The sequence below is a fragment of the Corapipo altera genome, unplaced genomic scaffold, assembly GCF_003945725.1.
Source record: "Corapipo altera isolate COAL_440 unplaced genomic scaffold, ASM394572v1 50, whole genome shotgun sequence".
NCBI lineage: Eukaryota > Metazoa > Chordata > Aves > Passeriformes > Pipridae > Corapipo > Corapipo altera.
In genome coordinates this window covers 5,542,725-5,556,554 of record NW_020884889.1, presented here as the reverse complement: position 1 = coordinate 5,556,554, position 13,830 = coordinate 5,542,725, and the positions used below count along the sequence as shown (strand labels likewise).

At 41.3% G+C, this 13,830-nt stretch overlaps 1 protein-coding gene across 1 annotated transcript in view; it reads right to left on the bottom strand.

Annotated features, from left to right (window-relative positions):
- LOC113947703 (A-kinase anchor protein 13-like) overlaps positions 1-13,830 on the bottom strand; it is a 133,900-nt gene that overhangs the window by 73,143 nt on the left and 46,927 nt on the right. Inside the window, exon 3 of the mRNA XM_027644547.1 lies at positions 10,428-10,524. The gene's annotated coding sequence lies outside the window, so the exon portion shown is untranslated. The remainder of the gene's footprint in view (positions 1-10,427; positions 10,525-13,830) is intronic.

Sequence of the window (13,830 nt, the reverse complement as noted above, 5' to 3'; positions counted from 1 at the left end):
ACACGCTCTCCTTATTTTACAAAATGTTTTTGTACCAGTTGCTTTAAAATGCCAGAGTGACCTGCCAAGCTTGTGCATCAAAACAGCCCCTCTGCAAAAGGTCCTCTGAGGCAGCCAGTGATATTTTACAATAGTTTTAAATCTAGTCCAATTCATGTCTATTTTCAACCTTGAGATTCCCCTTCGTACAGCAAGAACGTCTCAAGACGGTTATGACTGATAATTTTCACTGTATTTTCAGCTCTTTTGAAGACTGACTCACCAAAACGGGAGATTAGTAGCCCTAGCTTTCATTTGAGCAGGTGAGCTCCAAGGACAGCTCTGCAAGCAAACCTCACTTGTGCCCTACAACATGCTCCTGAATTCAAGTCCTACTGAGGGCACAAAAATAAAAGAAAAAAAAAAGAAACAAAAAGAAAAAAAAAATGGACAAACCCTGCCAATCTCCCTCATGACCTACTTCAGCCTCTCTCTCCTATTCTGAACCTGGGTATCCTGAACAGGGGCACAAAACCATTATCCATTTATTATTTTATTTTATCTTATGGAAGTCAAACGATGGGTGCAAAAACTTCTTTTTAAGTTCACTTCACTTTTGAATTTTTAGAAAGTCTCATTCTCTCAGGAAGCAAAATTCAGACTTCTGGTCTAATACAGTAATTTGGTCCTTTTTTATGGAGCAGACAATATGAGTATTAATATGACTGTTCCTTTCAAGACCATTGGTGCAAACCAGTAAAAGGAGCTTTCCTGTGCTGTCTGGCTCAGACAGGCTGCACTGAAAGTAGCAAAGATCTCTATGAAACATCAGCTGCAGAGGAGCATGCCCTCAACAGAGCCTTTAGGTTCCTGCAATTCAAGGAATAAAGTGAGATGGCATCCTCTGAGCTTTGTCATCTGACAGAAGTACAGACTGCTTTGTTCTGCTCCATCACCTTCCTGGTGGATGCTTGGGAGCAGCTGAGTCGACAGAGAAATGAGAAAGAGGAGAAAGACACGTACAGATCAGGACAGGGTGGCATTACAAACTGCCCCTGGGTCACCTCTTTCTGTGGTAGAGGTGGTTTTGGCTCTGATGAAAGTGCCACAAGTCATAGAATCCAAAAGCAGCACATACTTGATGTGTAAGGAAGGGAGAATATCAACACCTCTCACCTAGGAAAAAAGGGGAGGACTGTGAGTTCAAAGTCATGACCAGTTTACGTTGGGTTTTTTTGGCAAGAGGAGTGCACAGCAGCAGCAGGAAAATAAGGTGACACTGCTGAACACTTGGTCTTGTCAAAAAATCCTGGAAATACTTCCTGAAGGAAGATTTTCTTGCCCCTTATCTTAACAGTTGGCCCTTACATCAGTAACTTAAAATGATCTCTCAGTTCATTATGCACATGTCATTCCAATTTTTCTAAGTATGCAAACTTAGTTTGCAAGGAGACAGGCAGGTTTGGAAGATATCTTATTTTATCTTGTTAGGAAGTGCTTTGGCAAAAACATAGGAGAAAAACTGAGTGACAGATAAGCCTGAATGACTACTCTGCGTCAACAAAGGACTAAATTTAGGTTTCTAGACAAGTGGACTTCTCCAACTAGTGGGAAGGCAGGGAACAGCCTCTGAAAAACTTCAAAAAACTTTAATCTAGTAAGAAAAGGGAAAACAAAAGGCAGATCATACCGGTCATAACCAAATCAAGATTCATAAGGACCCTAATATGCAATTTACTTCAAGTGTGAAAATGAGGAGAAAAAAAAACAGGAGAAAAGAGTTAAACTGCATTTTCTCCTATTATAAGAGGAGCACATCCTTCAAGACAGTTCCTTCTATGAGCCCCAGAAAGCAATTTCTATCTTTCTGGGCAGGAAGAACTGGCTCTTTCAGACATGGTAGACTGCAGTGAGAATAACTGGCCCCACTGCGGGATCAGGATCTGGACTGCACATGACCTGCCCTGAAAGCCAAACTAACCTGAACAGGCAAATATAAATCCCACCTCCCTTGCCCAGCTCCCACTCAGCTATGGGCATCCTCATGGCAGCCAGTAGGTTTTGCTCCAGCAGCAGCTGTCTGCACTTAAAACATTGATATTATTTCTTTCAAATAGCTGAATCTTTTGAATTTCAATGTCTGGGAGGTTTATCACATGCTCTATATACATCCAGACAATTATATTGCAATGTTTCTGGAATTATATTAGGTTTTCCACCTTAGGATACCACAGTGAAATCCCTTGCATTTGCAAATTTGAAAGTAGGACATGAAATGAAAATCCAGGTTCAAGCTCTTCAAAGCAACAGTGGTTTTAGACATCATAAAAATCTGCACAGGTCAGTAAAATAGAATGCTACTGAAGCCTTCTCCAAATGGGATGGATACCTTTCTGCTCTGTTAAGCATTAAAGAATTAATACAGTCAGTTGTATTAAAGTCTCTTCTATAGAACTTCAGTGTTATTTTGCACAAAATTTCATGGGTAAGGACAAATGACTGTTCTTCATTTCACTGGGCATGGTAACTCTGACAGGGAAAGAAAGGAAAAAAGCATTTATTTGCTTTACTGTGGATCCCAAAATCTCATCTAGGATTAGGGCTCCATTGGTTACATGCTGTAAAAATGCCAATGCAAAGGAAGCTTCTGCCCCAAAGAGTTTACAAACAAGCACAGGCAGTAGGAAGGGATACAAACACCTAGTGCTGCAGCAATAAATCCTTTTCCTCCACTACTCCCAGCTACCATTTCATTTAACCATAATTAGGTGGCTTATTTCATCAAGGCATTGCAGGCAAAGTATGTATTTTGAGGGCAAATATGAGAGGAAGGTCAATGGTCCTTCAGATCAACCCAGCCCACACACAAGCTGTAATGCTGAAGGATGCTGAACACCGTGTAGACAGGAATTCCAAAATGGTTTTTCCATTTTCCCATCACTCCCCATTCAAACTTGGTCTTTTTGGCACTGGTTCTACACCATACACATCTAAGAAAGGAAACCTCGTGCCAGTCTCAAGAGTTGTCCATTAACAATTTTTTGCCCTTTTTTTAATCAAAAAGAAGATCTACAGGATGGGCAGAAACAAGAACAACCAATCTCACCTCCAACAACTGACCAGAACTGCAACAAGCAGTAGGACAAGGGGTATTTAATCCATGTGGTATGCCTGAGAAAGCCTACCTACCACTTCTGTTTTAAGTGTTTGAGTTTTTCTGAGCTTTTCAAGTTCAGGTTTAAGGTATTTTAAGTAAACTTCAGTTCTACATACACTTCAAGTTTAAGCTTTGCTGAAATTTATCTGAATCCCAGTACTTGACCTTTTCATTTATCATTCTGACATTTGATTTTAGAAACATTGATTCTTATTTGCAAAGCTTTACCCATGCAGTCCCAGCTGTACAAGAAAAAAAAAAAACAACAACCAACCCAATCTTAGCCATAAAGAGCTTGTGGTTGCGGGCAAGAAAGAACAGCCAAAAAACACATGAAGAATCTGATGGTTACAGATTGCATGGAAAGCATTCCAATAGATAAACAGAAATGCAGAGAAAGCAGGATGGCTTTCCAGCTGTAAGCATCACAGCATCACCGGGATGAAAGCCAAAGAAGGATTTATCTTTTTTTAATGTAATAGAATTTACTTTCTATAAAACCATCCTGTAACAGGAGTTTGTGAGGACTTCACTCCTTGGAAGGACTAAAATTTGACTTCAAGGCTCTGGAGTAACACTTCACTAGGTAGCCCAAACAACATATATCCCATAGAAATTAGGAAAGAACTATTGATGCTGATTATCTGCAAAAGAGCAAGACATAAACAGAATTCCTTTTGTACAGTACCATGGGCACCAATACATATATCCATAGTGAGACAACCTGCCTTACAGCCAACACTCAGATCCTCACCCTTTAGGCAAATAACCCCTAAGTTGTAAAAGAGTTTAAAGAAATCCAGGGATTTCCTAGTAGCACACATCCACCCCCACTTCTCAGCTTTCTGCTATATGGTTGTACTACAAAAATAAAACCAAGATTCCAAAAACACATCACTTCTCATTCAACAAAGTATAGTGTCCTCAAGGGCACTCCTCCACACTCTGGTTGTACGAAATGTTAATTTATCAAGTACTTAGAAATATCAAGAGGATTGGGTTTCAGGCCCTGCAGAGCTGCTGCTCTAAACCACACAAGATAAATAAAAACGGGGAAATGGCAAGTGGGGGGACCGGAGAGGAGACCAATTGCCCATATACAGATGAATTCCTGCTGCAGCCACGATTTCATGCTAAGAGAACTAAAATAGCAACTTCTTTCACAAGTTTATTGTTCTTCCCTAGTGTCAAGGGAATACCATATTTGAGTGGTATATGACGTTACTGTGTTGTATTATTCATCATCAGTCTCCTCGATTTTTTGTTATAAAACAATTATTTGAAAAAAGGCTTTTTGTTTGGTTTGGTTATGGAGATTCTTTTGTCTTTTGTGGGTTTTTTTGTTTGTTTGTTTTGGTTTTTTTTTACCTTTAGCAAAAAGTCTGCAAATTGAAAGAAACAAATGACTTGAGGTAGATTTTATTACTTATATTTTCTTGTGTGGTCTTTTTCCTGGTTATCTTTCTGCAAAGTTCAGACCTGTAGTAAGTTACTCTCACTCTGTGGTATTGGGTGAGACATGGGTTTGCTCACACACTCTGTCCCACAAGTTTCATTCCACACTGAATGAAGACCAGAACTCACCATTCATAAAATGAATGAGCATCCTACTGCTATGTCCTTAAAATCCATGTGAGAGGAGACTGAAAAAAACCAGGACAGAACCCACAAACAGCTTTGGCAGGAGAAATAAACCCATAACCCAGTTGTTCAGCAATGTGCATGGAGAAATTTGTATAAATAGAGTAGCTACAATTGCTGTGACTAAAATAAACCCTAAGACAGAAGATAAATCCTTTCAGGCATCATACTACCAAATACAGAACGACTTTTTCTGTTGCTATAATAATGTATGATTTTGTATATCCGGTCAAAAATAGGAGGCTGCAAGGATTAGGAGAAGTAACCCATCCCAAATTTATTTCGTAGACACACAGGAAAGTGATACCACCAGCAAAAGCAATTGATCATGAAAAGGAGAAGAGGTGAGGAAACAAGAAACCTCACTTCAAACATGCAGCCACAAACAAGTTACCAGCATATTGCAGCATAGTGTTTATTATCACAACTGAGCTTAGAAGTAAAAAACCCCCAGATATTTGTACTCAGTCATCTGAATTTATGTAACTCGCTGAACATTATGTTTTCTCACTGAATTGATTGCTTAGGAATAAAAATATATCCCTCACACAGCATTTCCACAGGTGATACTGCTTCCCAGCTGTGCCCTGTCTGCAAACAAAACCAGAGGATGACATTCAGTCTCAGATATACAGGAGTTTCTTTTGGCTGCCAGGGATGGAAAGGAGGTTCAAAGGTGTTTTGTGTTGACCTGGCTCTACCATCACTCTCCTCCAAAGGCTCAGAGGTAATCCAGCAAGCCACCCTCAAGAAAACCAGACATATAGAGATTCCTTTCACAAAAAGAAAAATTTCACAATAATGTTTTCCCTCTAGGAAAAAAAAATAAAAAGAACATATTTAATTGCAAAATTAGCCTAATTTTTTTTTCCCCTTTCAACAGTGCTGAAAACCTCAGTACTGTGGCCTTCAGGTACAGAAGCCCATCCATCAGGAACCAAGGAGCTGCAAGTGCTGAACAACTTGCAGAGGGGCTGGGAGCCTCACTGCAGCACAACCTAACAGAGCGTCACTGGTTTAATTGACTGATGATTTAATAAAATGCTCTGCATATTGATTAACTTGCTTTGCTTAATGTAGCTCAGCTTCCTGGCAGCAGGAACTGGCACCACACATTTCCTGGGCTGGGAGTTGGGTTGCCCAGGGGCTGCACCCACCTCTGCTCCAGCCCACCCCTCTGGCCACACTATTTCCCTTACCCAAATCTTTCCCGTTATCCTCCCAAAATAATGAAGTTTAACAAAAAGTTAAGATACAGGTAAGCAGATAGTACATACATGCATTAAAAAAATATCCTTAAGCCTTATCCATGCTATATCAAGTCCTTAACCCAGCTCTGCCAGCCCTGTCTTACTCCAGAGATTAATATGTAGTCAAATAACCTTAGTCTCAGCACTTCCTTCTTTTGAACTATTTCAATCTCATAACTGTCAAAAAAGATCATTTAATGGATTACTTAATTCCTACCCAAAGCCTGGAAAGAGATGAAGCAGTGTAGGGTTAATAAAAGTAGTGGTGTCCCCTACGCCTGGCAGAGGAAGACAGAGATCCCTCTCAAAAGTGCACATCTGGTTTTCCTGTTCCCATCTCTCCAGCTATCAGAAGATACAAAAAACAAACCTACACAACCCAAATCACAGCAGCTATCTCTCTACAGTCCATATGCCCAATTTCAAATAAAGTAAGATATTGTAAAAGTTGGAAAAACAGAGAGTAAAAGGATTATTAGCCAGCTCTAATTATACAAACTGATCTCATCCTCTTGTCATAAGCCTCTTTCCTGTTTCCGGAATCTATTTGTGCAACAGAAAGGCCAGCCTTTTGTAAATGTCCATGGCTCATCAACACAGAGTGATTAATTTCCCACTTTACAATACACACATACTGTCAACCAATTCACTTGTAATCTGATATAACCCTGACCTCACTTGTCAATTTTTTTCCTTTACCATATTACTAAAGGCAAACAATACTTAAGATACCTATTTGTAAAATCCAAACAACATTTCAAAAGGAGCTATCATGCTGGTCTAATAAAATAAAAATCACAGACCACATCTTCAGCTCAAGTAGCTACATCCTAATAAAGTTAAGACCTAACAGTCAGCTTGAATTAAAGAGCACCATGTACGCAAAAGCACACATATGTTTATACTCAAATTAAGTCCTCCAACAGGTTCTGGGGCAGCTGTTTCACGTATGCATAAGACTTTTATCTCAGGCTCAAATATTAACTCTCAGAAATCCTTAGCAGACATTCTAGCTGCCTCTTCAAATGAGCAAAATCCAGTTTATACCTTCTAATATACTTTGAAAACACATTTTGGCAGCAAACTGTGGGGAAGCTCTCAGTGACAACCAGCTCACGTTTGTAAGAGTGATCTTGACTTCGGGGGCTTAACCAGGAACTTCATGAAAATCCCCAGGTATCAGGCTGGGCAGCATCACACAAGTTACTAGTTACCTTTGAAAACAGAGATGCATAGTATGGGACCAGGTGACGAATGGTGGGGAAGGAAGAATAGGCTTTGGGGAGTGTTTCACCCCAGGTATAAAAGGATAAACATGATGGACAGCTGTCATCAGCAACAAAACGCCTACAGCCTTACACATGTAATGGGAGAGAGCAAAGCTGCCAACTATTGATTCCAACAAGCTCTTGACTATAGCATGTCTCCTAAAAACAGCTTTCTCCACCTTATTATTCTCTGACTCTCAAGGCTGTGCTGTTTTAGGAACTACACCGAGCAATGATGGCTTCAGTGAAAGAAATAATACCCCCAACCCTAGGGCTGAGCAATAAGGTTGTGTTTCTCTCTGTGCTCCCCAAACCACAGCACTTGTACTGCATTCCCAAAACCACAGGCTTGGAGTAGAAAAGAATCCATGACACCCAAAGCATCATGCATGTTTTTATGATGACAAATATTATTAAATATCTCCTAGCATTTACAAACCAGGTAGTTACCCAATAAGTGCATGCACCAACCTTAACTCTCCACAGCAGAGAGTTCTAGCCACAGATTTGGAAAAACTGGCATTGAGACCAAGATCCAAGAGATGTTTCCACTCATGTTTTGACCAAAGCAGCTTCAGTGCCCAACATTTTAATGTATTCTTCCTTTCTAAAGAATACATCCAATTCACTTTTCCCTTTAGGCTCCCTTTTGCAAATGCTCCCACTGTGGCTCCAGGCATCACAGACTTACTCAGGAAAAGCCTGGTTGGTACTTTTTTCCAGAAGAGGAAAACTTCACCAGAAACTTTGGGTTTCCTACAGGAGTACCTGTGCTAACCTCACTCCCTGTGGCACAGCACAACCACATCTGCCACTGCAAAATTACAAATTGTTGCTTCATAACTGTCCTCTCTTTTCAACTCAAAAACTATGGGAATACGTTCTTCCCTGAACAGATACTTCAGGTAGTGACAGAATATGCTCATTTTGCTGCACAACCTTTCTGAAGCACAACAGCCTCAAAAACACACATCATTCACCTAATGAGTGCAATGACGGAGTTATTTGGTGTGGTATTCCCAGAGAGGAAAAATGAGAGCTGTAACTCTCTTCCCAGAACACTGTATTACACAGTGCATCCAGGGAATGCCCTACAGAAAGTAAAACCCCAGGCAACAAAATGCATTACTTCCCCAGATCAGAAAAGGGAGAACACTCGTTCAAATCCAATTTTTAAATAAATTAAAGCATCAAACAATAAAAATCTAAATAACCACAGTTTGTACCCAGTTCCACTACCCCACCTTCTACGTTTGAGCCTTTCTACAACTCACTCATACTCAAAAAACCAAACTTTGCAGACACCTCACTTCGCAACTGAAATAATTTCTTTCCGCTGCCTTTACAGAGTGGCCTTTCACACTGGTCCCCCAGGAATGGAATGGGTTAAGTGCCCACAGGTCCCAGCCTTTCCATTAAGTCATTTATTACCCCAGCTCGGGGACAAGGAGCTCTGCAGAAGGGAGAGCCCACGCTGTGCAGCTGTTCGCCAGCCAGGCACCTCTCCACAATTATAACACAGGATTAAGTTCAGGGAGTGGAAATCTGTTCCTTCATTGTTGATGGCTTTTTTCTTTTTTTTCAAGTTATGCAGCTATTTTAAATGTTACAGACCTCATTAACATGAAGTTCATTAAGCAGTAACCACTTTATGAATGAAATGAAAAGATTATCATTATAGGCCCAATTATGGAAATACTAGACCAGCAGGCAGGAAAAGGAAAGGGTATGAGAATGCTGCTCCTGAACTCCAGTTTAGCCTTTTTGTTTTCCCAGATTCTTCACAGGAGGTACACCCAAAAAACAGACGTGATGCAGAGGCTGGTTCCCAGGCAGCACTTCAGGTGAGAAGCTCTTGCTGCCTGTGCTGGGCCTCCCCAGAGATTTTGCTGCTACTGCCATGCAAAAAATCATCCCCTTGATCACCTCCAGGAAGGGTCTGGCATCTTCCTCAGCATCAAGTACCGCTTGCTGCAAGTTCACCATGCTTCCAAAATCGGCAGAAAGTTAAGAAACACTGTGACAAATAAAGTCACAAATTGCTTCTCTGCATTCCTTCTTTAAATACGATGAACTTGGCGACCAGCTCTAAGCAAGACACTTATTCATTCCTGATAAAGCAGGTTTCATTCATAATTTTGCCAAAGACTTCACTTCTTTCCCAAGGTCTGAAAATAGGTGTAATTCCCCTGCTCAACTCCACTGAATAAAGCAAAGCCAAACAATTACAATAAATACTTGTCTCTACAGTAACAGTATTTTATGATTAATCCACCCAGCTGTTGCCACAGCTCAGTAATGCCAAATGATCAGGACTCGGTATTATTGAAGTGCTGGTCTTCCAGGCAAGACCATGGAAAATGTGAGGCACTGCAGAAGGTAAACAGGTTAGGGACAGTGGGAGAAGAGGCAGCTTCCCGTGGTTGTCCTCTCTTCCTCCCTTGACAGAGCTCAAACATGACAAGCACCCATTTCCAGGCAAGACTCAAAGAGTTTCTTTGCTTCAAGCTAATAGTTCTTGCAAATTCAAGTCATTTTGGAGAGAATGGGTGTAACTCCACGAGTCAAAACAGCTACTCAGTATTGCAATAACCATATACTCGTTTTTAGGTCAGATCCATCCCCTGATCTGGTTCACCACATGAAAAAGCTGGTGTTAACTGAAAAACAAACCCAGAAGCCTCAACAACATGACTGCTCCAGGACAGACAGAGGGACAGCCACTGCACCGACCAGGAGGCACATCCCACCAGCAGCTGGCAGGACCTCAGCTCTGATCCTAACCGGCTCCCATGGAAATCCTTGGGCTGTAACCATGTGCCTGTTGAGGGACATGAAAGCTGTATCTTAAAATATTAGGGAAAAACAGCTGCTATTTTACACCAAGGCATATGATTGATACAAGAGGCGAGACCACACATCTCTTTTCTGTTTCCACCACAAAGAAACTGTATTTCATGGCAAAGTAACTTTTTGAATTTGCTTATAACATGTGCTTTGATATCAACACACTCTCCTGCTGCCAAGGGTAAGCCTAACAAATGGCTTGGCAATGGGCAAACCCGTTCTCCCAAACCCCTCACCTCAACCCTTGTTTCTGCCTGAAAGAGCTGCCAAAACATTTAACCTTACTTTAACTGCATGAAGCAGTACAGGTGGCTCCAAGACGTCCTTCAGGTCGTTGCCACACCAAGCGGGCAGGAGCAGGGCAGGTCACGACACTCAGCTCCTGGAAGAGAGGGAAGAAGGAGGAGTCACCAAGTGCAAGGGTCATCATGGCTGCTGGGGTTACAACACACAAACTAGCATCACAACACCTTCACCAAGGGGGATGGAAACCATCCTCTACCTTGCAAGCTGTACAGGAGGCACGTGTTGCCTCCCACAGCAGTCCCATGTGGTTCCACGAGCACACACGGGGCAACGACCACACTGTATAGGACTATCTATATGGGCATCTGGCACCACCTAAGAATAACTGTGCTGCTGAGCTGTATTTGCTGCTCTCTTGCTATTTGCTTTATCCCCAAAGCTGCTGTCCACCACTGCATCACAAACCACTAAGCTGGCCTTAAGTCCTTTGTATCCATCAACGCAGCCCCTCCCAGACTTTATCAAACTCTTTGTGAACTCCTTTATGGCAAGGTATTTTAAAAGGAACAACAGCACCAAAGGTAGATGATGGCAGATGATAGCCAGCAGATGAAGCCAGCAAATCTCTGCCAAACCCTTCTGGGTTGCCTGCACTTTTCCACAGGCTGATTTCCTTCTCTGAGGAAAAGCCTACTCAGTAGACTCATCCATAGGGATAAACCTGGCCTACAAAGTACACCTGGAAAGAGCAGTTATAGTGGATTAAATGTCAAAAGGAGAAAAAGCCCAGGTTGGGCTTTAGTTTATTGAATGCTGTGTGGGAGATTTTATTAGCCAAATCAAAGTCATCAGGGTACCTCAGGCCATCATTTGGTTACCACAGCAGGAAAGGTTGGGGCTACACACACATCACCAAACGCAAGCGCGACACACCAACTGCCTCCTCCTGTTCTACCAGATAGAGACTCTGCCCCTGTGCTCTCCCCGTTGGGAAAGCATCCATAATCTGGGAATCTCACAGCCTGAGCCAGCCTGCCGACCTCAAAGTGCAATTACAAGCACAGAAGTAACAATGGAAAAACGAGTTACCAGCTGGGAAATCAATTGTACTGTGTGAATTAGCCGGGAACAGACTGCACTGGAAGGTAACGCACTGCACAACAAATCTCACTTCTTCATCTGCACAAGAACAGCATCACCTCAACACCTCAATGTTGGTTTTACACAATGTTTTCTTAAGATTAATGGTTAAAAGTCCCTTTTATGCATTCTGCTGAGAAATGGGGAGAGTATTTTGTAAGGCACTACAGGGTACTGTGTTTTACTGCAAGTATATATATTTAGACATAGACCAAATTGGAAAAAAGAAAATTCATACTCTTGTTCCTTTTAAAGTATCAGCATTGTGCATGAATTCCTTCATTGTGATGTCACACATTTCTGAATTACATTCTTATGCCAAACTACTGGAGCTGAAAGAGGAATTACCTGAACTCTTAAACCCCAGTTAAGAGCACACAAACACTCTTTGGATTCATTAACCAGTAAAAACCACCCTTGCAGCCACAAACAAACAGACTGGAACTTCCCTCTGGCATTTCTGTAGTATTACTCTCAGGACCACATTTTAGAAGATGGTTACCATTTGATAAAGCAATTATTAACTCTGTTAAGTAAGCAATATTAACCCAGGGCTCCTACTTGCCATCCTCTGTTGATCTCCAAATAACAGCTCTCTCCAAGGCACATACAACAACAGTACAATGGTTTCATTTGTTTGTGAGACACTGATAACTTGGGGTTTAATACCGTATTTGTATATTTTGGCAGAGAAAGCAGGGTTTGCTGCTACTCTTTTGAACCAACAAGGAATATGGGTATGGCTAACACTGCTAAAGTAGATACTGAGCCTGCTGTGAATCACTGCATGTTTTTCCTCATATCCACCAAGGAATGAGGGTGTGTGTATGGAGTCACATGCAAAGCTCACTTGGATGTTCAGGACTTGGAAAGTTTTAGCAAGTGAAGAAAATCAACTGGTCTGCCAATGAAAAGCTGTAACATAGATCACAAAATTCTTCCTCACAGGTTTTTTTGTTTGTCTGGTTTTATTCTGTGGGAACTTTTAGATTGCTACAAGAAGAAGCAAATAACATTAAAAAAGTCTTAAATATATATTTTAGTTCCACATGTAAAGAGCCTGCACGATCAGTAAGGCTCTCCACATCAAAGAACCAATTCCCCAAAGAACTGATTTCTACTTCCCACAAAACTGTAATGGGACAACCCCTGCACGCCTAAGCACACCCATTTCAGAAGGATTTCCCCATGGGGATTTCTTCTCCTCCCCTTCCTGTACTGGGAAAGTCATTGCCAAGTGTAGATGAACACTGACATAGCTCCTGTTTTCTGAGTCTTAAAATTACAGGAAGATGATGACATACAGTAGCTTTATAAAAAGCAATTTGGTTTCTACAATGCTCTGCCAGCATTCCCAACAACCTGTAACTGGATAATTTCTGCCTAAAAGGGGTGACAGTAATGATAATACCCAGTGCTCACTAAAGTAAATGAGAATGTAAAGGAAGGTCTTATTGAATCTTGCCTTTATACAACGTATTTTGCTTGGGTTTAATAAAAATATGGGAAAACCCCATCTCATTGCTAGGACAGGATAATTTGATAGTGGACTGCTCATGGTCTTGCTCCCTCCATACTGAGACAGCTAAAGAAGAAATTTCCCAGGCCACTGATGAATTACTGAAGCATCTTTATGAAGACAGAGGAAAATAAAATTTAAGGACAGTGTTACAGTTATTTCCAATTTTAAGAAGACAAAGTAACTGGCCCTGAGGATTATATATGTAATTCCTTCTTTTCCCAAAAAAGAGCCCAATCTGCATCTGATGTGTCCTTTACAGGCAGAGGAGCCAAGCACCAAAAGATACGCTCCCTACATTTCCAAATTAAATGAATAGCAGTTAATAACATAGCCAAAAAAGGAGTTATCCTGTGCTGAAAATCTATTTGGGAGCAATCAGTCGGGGCTCTCAAACACACATGCTTGGTAGAACCCCAGCACATGGACCTCAGGGTTTCCAGTTGTTTTGATGGTTCCTCTCAAAGGAACCCACCCTTGCCAAACACTGCCCATTGCCCAGCACAGAGGAAACTACTCCTCAGATTTTCTCTTTTTTCCCTAAACACAAAGGCATTTTATTTTTCAGAGAAGTGATATATATTTTGTTGCTCTGCCAGCTGACCCCTTTGACACATCAAACGGGTTATCTCACCATCTGGTTGTAATTGCCATCACGAAGCTTTCAACAAATTCAAGGAAGAGCACCAAAAGGAGGGCACTAACGGTCCAAGAGATGAACTGCTGATTACTGGGGATTATTTGATACAGTTGGAACCTTTTCATAGACAAGATGCCCAAACA